We start from the raw sequence: 10,106 nt of genomic DNA, 5'->3' as shown, positions 1-10,106 counted from the left end.
CCTAAGTACACCACATTTCTGTGGTTGATCCATGTACAGAGACAAAATACTACTGCAATTAATCAGCAATTTTTGCATTATTTCCTTTTAATTGCTCAGAGTACCCAGAAGCAAAATTTCGACCTGGAAATTCCACCTATTCCCCCTCATTAGGCTGTTGGGGAAAATCACTGATTTTTCTACCAACCTAATATTGATAAATCCTGATAATTCCCAAGTTCAATTCAGTCCACTGCTGCTCCTGGATAAGCATCCTACTTCTCTGACCTGTATTTACTCAAGATGAAGCAGCTCAAGTGCCCTCTAGTGTGGTTTCAGAACATCCAGTCCATGCTTTTCCCAAGTTTTTAGTATTAAATGAGAGGGTTTGTCTTTGGTTTGAAGCATTTCTTGTAGATCCATAGAATTTCATGACTTAAGCCACTGTGAAAAACAGGTTGATTGCAAATTTGATGATGCTTGTGATTTTTTTACAAAACTGCTGAATGATAGTTATGGCTACTTTCACTTTATCCCAAAAATAGCAAAATTTGCTCAACATGTCTGATATTTTCATGACTATTATATCAGTGGAGTGTTGCTTTTATTGAATTGTTTTTCTTGATATAAAAGGGTTTATAGCATCACCATTCTACAAAAAAAAACATGGTACTTCTATTTACTTTTTCAGTTTCTTATAAGCCCAAACTTTGATTGCATATTTATCAAAGTCGATTTTATTTTTCTATCTCTTGCATATTTAGTGGCTCCAACAAACATTTCCTGAACTGCTCAAGTGATTTGAATTACTTTCCTAGCTGATTCAACCCAAAGAAATTTGGCCCTTTTAAAGCTATTCAGTCTGAATAATGAACGTGCTGAGATCATCTCAGAGCACATGTTTCTGGAAGCTTTCCTGGCTGGGCTGCACAGGCTTTGAAATAAGCTTCCTGTTTTAGCTAATTCTGATTTAGCTCCAGTCGTGTGCGCACCATGTGAGCGAACAGACTCAGGCACCAAATGGATTTGTTTTTTCCAGACTGAAGGTGGAAATGGGAAGAGCACAGGCTGATATTGTTTCAGACATCTTGCACAGTAGTGAAATTCTCAGAGCTGGCTTGAAAGAAATGCCAGAGAAATAAATGTATATTCTGGTAGCACCAATGGCCTGTCCACTTTATGGGCAGCTGCCAGTAAACATTAAAGGCAACAGCTTGGGAATGTTGGGTAGGAATAGGAGGAGCACATTCCCAGTTTGGCCTGATGGAATTCAGTGATGTTTGTTTTAAGAAGATCAGAAGAAGAAAATTTAGAGTGAGAATAATGGAAATAAAGGCAGGCTGAGCTGTGGGATGACTACAAAGGAAGAATCCTGTCCCTTGGCTCCAGGTTACCCAGACTAGAGCACTAGAAATGGGTTTCTCCAATTCTCCTCTACACTTCATAGCCAGGCACGAAAACTCCAATACCTTTCCCCTAATTTTTCCTAAACACTTAATCCTACTCCACTCTTAACAGCCTTTTCTATTGCTTCTTAGACCTGGGAAAATGTAGAAGCCTATTTAAAACACTGGCAAGTTTCCAAGCAGCAGCAGCAGCAGCAGCAGCTGTGCTCAGATCAGCTCTTCCTGATGGAAATTTTCTCTTCTTGTACCCAAACAGCATCACAGCACAATCCATCAATATATGTCTTTCAAGTGCTCCAGCAAGAAGCAGAAAAGCAGCACTCATGTGAATGGGACAGAAAATGAGATTCTATCATGACTGAAATAGGGATCCATGTGAAATAGGAGTTATGTCCTCATACTGCCATGATTTTCCTTTCCACACTTGCAAATATTTTAACAGTCCTGAAGGGTGTTTCTTACATGGGTTAATAGGAACTGGGGAAGGGGAGCAGGTTTATAAAACTCAGTGAAGTTTTCTGTAGTTAATATGCAATAAATAGTGATTTTAGACATGGGTTGATTTGACTTAGCATGAAAATAGGCACTTTGCTCTTAGTGGCAGCTTCTTGAGATAAACATCAGTCACTATTAGCATCTGATTTCAGTCTTAAAGTCAAAAGTACTTGACTTTTCTACCCAGATCCATGAACAGTTAAACACCTTTATGAGTTGCCAAATATGTCTGAATTAGTCTGAGTACATTTGCTCTGGAAGGACATTTTGTACCTCTCTACATGCAGTTACTGATGCAAAGGCTTTGTATAAATAGCACAAGAATAGCTTTGGATACATAATTTTTAAAAGTTCCTCCTCTCCTCAGTTCCTCTGCTTTCTAGCAAATTTCCATGGAAGATGGAAAACTCAGAAGCATTTCTGTTTATTTGAGAAGAAACCATTCACAAAACAAAGCTCATTTTGGGCCTTTTCCTTCTATCTTGTCCTTGCGAAGGAATAACTTGGGGTAGAATTCAGTAAAGCTCTTTGGACTCCTCAGTCATTGACTGGGATTCTGTCCTCAGCAGCTCATCCTGCAGGGATAACTTTTCATTTAATCAGTGGCTCTGGAGCCCAGCGTTCCCCCAACAGTGATGGTACATGTGAAAGAGCTGAGTTAAGACCATTGAATTCAAGGTGCAGCCCAACAAAAAAATTTACTCCTGGAGTGAGGAGGAGGAGCAGAAGAAAGTCACTGAAGGCACTGCTTCTGCCAGTTTAACTCGAGTGGAGCCCTTGCCATCCTGTAGCCTGCAGGACACATTAAATAGCAAAGAAATCTTCCCAGAAAATTGACAAAATCGTTTATCGTAAACATGTTTGACTGATGATTTCTTTGAACAGAAACCAAAACTTCCCTCAAATAACTGAATGCTGTGTCCAAATACTCTTCTGATACAGCACAGGCAGAGTTTTTCTGTGCCAAGAAAAAATCACATTTCATAGTAAGGGTAGAGGAGGCAGCATGGTGGTGCCCCAGATATAACAATAACCAAATGTTAATAATGATGAAGCTTTTCAACTCTATAATGTTATTTGTCTCATTTGTTTGTTTTAAAAGCAGCCTTTCCTAATGGAAAGCCATCAATATTCAGCGAAATAGGACAATAAATGGGCTTTCTAAACTTCTGCAGATCCCTTGTTTTCTTCTGTTTAACCAACAAATTTATATCCTCAAAGACCACAAATGCGTTCAGGTTTCCCTTTGCCTTAAGTTTCAGGGAGTATTTCTCTGTGATACCAAGCACCTGCTACAGTTCATACATCACTTGCTGCTGCTGTCCTTATATTGAAACTTGAAAAAATGCCTAAACCTCCACCAGTTCCCAGCTTAAAGCAGTTTTGTGGAAGCAGACACTTCTCTTCAAGGATGTCTGCTCTCTGCTGGATACCTTCTCCACCACCACAACGAGGTGCAAACCCTGCAAGTGCCACTCAGCCCCTGCTGTCAGTGAAATCCTCATCTCCTGCCAGCTGGAGGCAGCTCTGAACTGCAGCCAGGCTCTGCTGGAGGGAGCACACCCTGCCATGCATCCGTCCCTCCCTCCCCGGCTCCCAGACCTCACTGGTGGAACTGGTATTTCTCATGGTGTTGCAAATCAGCCAAGTCCCCGGTGGCAGTCAAGTGAAAGCAGAGAGGACGTGGCACGTTTCACCACTCACTTCTCTGATTTCACATTCCAGCCATGATGCATTTTTGAAGGACCACAGAAATGTGCAGTTTAAAACCTGTCTAGTAAACTTCCTTGATCCTGAGGCATAAGCTTTGAATTTGAGTAACTTTCTTTTTTTCCATTGCCCTTTGGAGCAGTTTCCTTTTCCTACTTGGCTCAAACAATTTTCAAGTCAAGACAGCAGCAACAGCAGCAACAGCTTGTTCCCTCCTGTGATGCAGATTGTGAGTCAGGGCCTTTGGGACCTCCGTGCTGACTGCATGAAATTCCACGTGCCCCCAGGGGATTGCCCCAGGGGTATTCCTGGAATGGCTGGAAGTGTTTGGAGCTCTGTAGAGCACCCTAAGTTTCTGCTGTTGCTACTTTCCAGGCTAAGGGCAGAGCTGCATACCCTTCTCTGGCTCCTAGATTCATTAAGGTTGGAAAAGATGATGGAATACAGCTCAGAGATTAGCAGAGCTTTTTAATAGGCTTTCTGTAATAAACAGTCCCAGAGCACTGTGAAATAAGTCACTCTTAGACCCTTTTATATGTATTAGATTTTAATTCCCTAAAGAGAACAACAGATTATATGGGAGTAAACCACAGGGCTGAGCTAGGACAAGACTCAAGAATTTACAGTTCTGGGATCACTCCAGTGGCCCAATCTCTGCAGAAAATCTCCACTCCACACTGGTTGTGATACATGTCCCCTCACCTGTGGAAGCCTCCTGAGCCCAGAGGCAATGAACACAAAAAAGTTCTGGTAAAACAGCCTTTTCCTCTGTGATTGGGCATTGAGGGCAGGCAGTGTCTCAAGGTGTTCAGCCTGTAAGAATGAGGATTAGAAAGTCAATTCTTCTCACTGGGAAACCTCTAAATACAGGAGAAATGTCCATGTGCAAGTAGGGACCCCTTCTCCTGGGAACTGCTCCCACTGTAATCCAAAGCAGAGACTCTTTGGCCTGGGCAAAGTGAATTAATCCCTGTCCAGCTGTCCCAGACCCCCTGTGACTCATCATGGAATCGGTTCCATTCCTCATTTTCCATGCTGACCCAAACAGCCAGATTAGCTCAAAAAGACCTCAGCCATCACACATAACAGAAGAATTCATTCTAATTAAACTTGAGCAACAGTTCTGATAACCTGTTTTTCCTTAGTGTTTTTCACAGTTTGACAGATCATGTTATTATCTCCTAGGACAGGTTTCCTGGGAAACAAAGCATCTTCTTATTTTTCTAATCCTTCCAGGGAAATGATGCCAAATTAAAACATTTCATGAGCATTCATTACATTTTGTCAGAGATGGTTCATGGATAAATCAACGTTAACTGCCCAGAATGTGCTACTAATTAATGGGGAGCAGAAACAACTAAGCTTGCTTTTTCAAAGTCTATTTCATGTCTAGAGGCAACATTAACCAGGGACAAAAGTTCCTCTCTGGCAGTTCTGTGTTTTGGTCAAGAAAACTCCACTGCTGAGAATGGGATGTTGCTACAGCAAAAAAATATGTGTGAAAGGGGTTCTTCCCATGAACACCAACTTCATCTCTTACCACATCACAGAATGCCAGAATGGTTTGGGTGGGAAAGGACCTTCATGCTCCTCTCGTTCAACCCCCTGCCATGGGCAGGGACACCTTCTACTCTCCCAGGTTGCTCCCAACCCTGTCCCAGCCTGGCCTTGGACACTTCCAGGGATGAAACAGCCACAGCTGCTCTGGGCACCCTGTGCCAGGGCCTCACCACCCTCCCAGGGAACAATTCCTTCCCAATATCCCATCTATCCATGCCCTCTGGCAATGGGAGGCCATTCCCCCTTGGGAATGTCCCTCCAGGACTTTGTCTCTCTCCATCATTCTTGTCCAGCCCCTCAACTCCTGGAAGGCCACAATATGGTCACCCCAAAACTTCTCTTCTCCAGGCTGGACAATCCCAATTTCCCAGCCTTTCTTCCAAGCAGAGCTGTTCCATCCTTCTGATCATCCTGGAGCTTCCTCTGGACTGGCCCCAGCAGCTCCAGGTCCCTCCTGTGCTGGGCCCCAGGCCCCAGAGCTGCCCCCCATGCAGCTCTACAGGTGGGGTCTCACCTGAGAGATGCTGAACTATGATATGGAGGCTTCTTTCCCTTGGCAAGGGAAGATTTAGTGGGAATGTTCCTTTGGAACACCCACATCTTAGAGGCTGTGCCGGCTGTGCCTGTTACAAGAGCCTGCAAACCAGGTCATCCTCTGCTCCTGCCCACCAAGATCACACACACCATGATCATCTGGGAAAGTGTCAGCCACCACTCACCTGCACATTGCAGAGGGACTCAGCAGGAAGAGCTGCTGAATCCAAGTGGGATTGTGCAGCTCACATCTACCTGAGTAGAAAGAAACCAGGCCCAAGAGCAGAATGAATCTGCAAAGAGCTGGGAGGGGACTCAAAATGCCAAGCTAGGACTAGGAAAGGCTTGTTGGAACACAACAGTAAAGAAAACTTGTTGTTCTTCTGTCTTCCTTCCCACTTAGCCTTCAAGGGGTGATGCTGGAAATAATATCCAGGTCATGCTTGCTGTAGAAATGACAGGATTCTGGGATTTTACACCCTTTCAATGCATTTTCTGAGAAGCAGCTTTCAGAGAACAGGCCAGGATTTGAAGGACAGCATACTCTGAATGCTCCTGAAAAAAAACAAAAAAACAAAAAAAAACCAACAAGGCAAATGCATTTGCCAGGGCACCCAACCAGTTCTTAACAGCCCTGTATGAGCTTTGCAGACTGACCCAGCATGCAAGTGCCAGATGCAAAGCAAGTAAATATATCAGAAAAAAATTTAAAAGCATGGAAGGAAACAAAGGAGCAGACGATTTGCCCAGACACTTGGAGAAGCACAGTCCCTTCTGATCTCCTTTGTATTCCAGTGAGCAATTCCTGAGCTGCATACAGAGACAGAGTTGCCAGGCCCAGAATTCCGGCAATTACTCAGTGGAAATGGAAACAGCAACACAGATGCCAAAGGTATGATGCAAGTCTCATTGTCCCTGGAAGAATGGGAGTCCAGTATGGGTTTGGGGTGTTTGCTTGGAATTTAAAATCAGTTGTAGTTCCACGTAAATGAAATATTTAAGTCAGGGAATATAATTATTTTTATTAAGGAAGCTCCTCTTCCCTCCCTGGCTGATGTTTCTCTGAAGGGCTATTTTGAACCCTGAACAGGGAATTTCAGCTTATCATGCATAGAAGCAGCTGAGAAACAGGAAGCAGATAGGACAAGGGGGAATGGCTTTAAAGTGCCAGAGGACAGGGTTAGATGGGATATTGGGGAGAAATCCCTCCCTGTGAGGGGGTGAGGCCCTGGCACAGCGTGCCCAGAGCAGCTGTGGCTGCCCCTGGATCCCTGGAAGTGTCCAAGGCCAGGTTGGATGGGACTTGGAGCACCTGGGATAGTGGAAGGTGTCCCTGCCCATGGCAGGGGGTGGCCCTGAATGAGCTTTAAGGTCCCTTAAACCCAAACCATTCCATAATTATTCTTTGATTCTGTGAAATCTGAGCAATCCTTTGCAGAGTTAATAAACACTCATAGGAGTTTTGCTGTTCATAAAGCATAAAACTGGAATTGTAAACCACTTAGGAAACAGTCAAACACCAGAAAGAAAAAAGAATATTGTGCTCTCCTGATATCTGAAAGGTTAACGGGTTACCAGAAAACCATTTTGAAGACTGAAAAACAAAGGAAGGGTATGTCAGATCTGGAAGGAAAATTATAAAATTCAACCCCTCCCTCACCCAAATGCATTTCTAAATATTTTAATTCTCAAGTCAGGATGATATTTATGGGAATAATAATTCAGGCTTTCTTCTTAGTAATCGAGATTAAACAGCACTTGCTCTAGCAAGGACAGTTTCTTATCCATCTGTCACTACAAGTACAAGTAATTCCATGTGTTTAGCAGTATCTGAACACCTAGTGCTACAGCTGGATTACACTTCACTGAAAAGTTTCCTAGCATGGTCTGCAATCAGAAAATAACCAAAACCAAATAGTCTTTGCCTCAGGATCTGCATAATTTAAATCTAACTGGGCGCCTTTTTTTTTTTTTGCCAGACTTGAAGCATGTTACAAATATCCACATGCTTGTTTCATCTGAAAACCTCAAGGGGAAAGGAGACTGATAACAGAAGGGTCTTTACTATAAAAAGCAGTGAAATCCATGGATTTTGAAGCTGGACATATTCAAGGTGGAAATGTCACTCTTCCCAGCAAACAGGATTTACTAGCAGCTCATGGAATAATTCTGTGGATTGCCTACCAAGCAAATGCCTCCTTCACAATCTGATAATCCTGATAATTGACAACAATTCAACACCTCTCTTTTTCCCTTAACGACATTGATCTCCTCCAAACAGGCTACGAAATGAAAACACTGACCACCTTTATGCATTTCCCCAAAAATCCCTCGGTCGGCCGGAAGCCTCGCAATCAGAACTGTTGTTCTAATGAGTTGTTCTAATGAATTGTTGCAGTGATCTAATGCTCTAATGAGTTGTTGCAGTGATCTGCTGCTCTAATGAGTGGCAGTGAGCCGGGGCCATGGGCACAGCCCGCCGGCAGGGGGCGCTGCCGCCCGCGGCACCGCCGGCCGTGAGGGCCCGGCCGTGAGGGGTGAGGGCCCGGCCGTGAGGGCCCGGCCGTGAGGGCCCGGCCGTGAGGGCCCGGCCGTGAGGGCCCGGCCGTGAGGGCCCGGCCGTGAGGCCCGGCCGTGAGGGGTGAGGCCCGGCCGTGAGGGGTGAGGGCCCGGCCGTGAGGGCCCGGCCGTGAGGGCCCGGCCGTGAGGGCCCGGCCGTGAGGGGTGAGGGCCCGGCCGTGAGGGCCCGCATGGAGCTGGGGAAAATCCTGGGACACGGCAGGACCAGCGAGCCCTGCCCTGCACAGACACCCCCAAATCCCGCCCTGTGCACCCCTGGGAGCGGTGTCCCAACGTTCCCGGAGTTACGGAAGCCTCGGGGCTGTGCGCATTCCCATGGATGCCTCAGCATCCTCCGGGGGAAGAAATTGTCCCTGATATCCAAGCTAAACTCACCTGGAACAGCTCCAGCCCTTCCCTGGGTGCCGTCCCTGTCACAGAGGTTGGATCTGTCCCTCCGCTGCCCCTCGGGAGGAGCTGCAGCCCCCGACAGGCTCTGACCTCAGGCCCGCTCACTTTGAACAAACCCAGCGCCCTCAGCCGCTCCTCGTGTGGGCCTTTGGACAGCCCTCAGCATCCTGGTGTCCCTCCTTGGATCCCTCTCCAACAACTTTATATCCTTCCCATTTTGTGACACCCAGAAGTGCCCGCAGCACTGGCGGCGAGGCAGAGCGGGGCCATCCCTGCCTCACCCAGCTGTGGTGTCCCCAGGTCAGGGATGTCCCTCCTGGCTCCAGGGCACACGGACTCACATCCAGGACCCCGGTGCCTCTCACGGCGCTGCTTTCCGGAGCCTCGTTCCCCGGCCTGTCCGCACATCCAGGTCCTGCAACTCTTCAGGTGCACAGTTTGTCCTTGTCTTTGTTAAACTCCACACGGTTGGTGATTACGCAGCCCTCACATTTATCAAGATCTCTCTGACTCCGAGGGAGTCAACAGCTCTTCCGAGTTTTGTGCTGTCAGCAGAATTTCTCAGTATCTCTCCCTGATCCGAGTCATTTATGAAAGCGCTGCTGTGCTAAAACCGAGCCCCACCAGTGACTTTTTGCCATCCCTGTGCCCCTGGGGACCCAACCGTGCCTGAACCCCGCCGGGCACCCCAACCTGGGTGACCCCTGGGCAGTGCCGGACGAAGACGAAGCTGGGATGTGCCTCCTGGAGATGCCAAGAACCACGTGCTGAAAAGCAGCACCTTGAGGTCAACCCATTGCAAGAATTATGTGGGAAGGAGACCTACTACTTATGAAGGCTGAATGCACCATTCCGACACTTTTAGAGAAAATCAGCATGAAAATTACTAGAGAAATAGAGAAGCCTAATAAAAGACTTTATTAAAATCTGATTATGTTGCCATCACAATCCAAGGCAAAACCGGTCCCTCGTTTTTCCTCTGCTTCAAATGTATCAGAGAATAATGAAGACTTTTGCTACTGTTTGATGCATCTCATTGTCATGGAGTTATTTTGATTATTCAAGTGCATTAATGCTTTTGCTATTTTACAAGGAATACATTGGACCTGGTAGATCAACACCATCTAGCAGAGCATCACAGAAGCAAAAAAAAAAAAAAGGGAAATTATGTGGTTTTACTCTGAGTTATAAGGCAGATTCAATGTTTCTTAAAAAAAAAAAAAAACAAAACAATAAACTAAACTAATAAAGTGTATTTGATTGCAAATGAAATAAGATATTCTTAATTAAACTCTGTTATTGTAATTCAAATAAACGGTTTGAGATTATTTTTCCAAAATGTGGCTAGGCTTTAACACAACTGTAAATGAAGAGCAAAGTGAGTGAAAAAGGAAACCACCTCCAACATCCTTTGGTATTACTGCGTCATTAGATGAGTGTGATTTGAAATAA

The sequence above is a fragment of the Cinclus cinclus genome, chromosome 27 (assembly GCF_963662255.1).
Source record: "Cinclus cinclus chromosome 27, bCinCin1.1, whole genome shotgun sequence".
NCBI classification, from domain to species: Eukaryota; Metazoa; Chordata; class Aves; order Passeriformes; family Cinclidae; genus Cinclus; species Cinclus cinclus.
Note: the sequence above shows the minus strand (reverse complement) of the source record.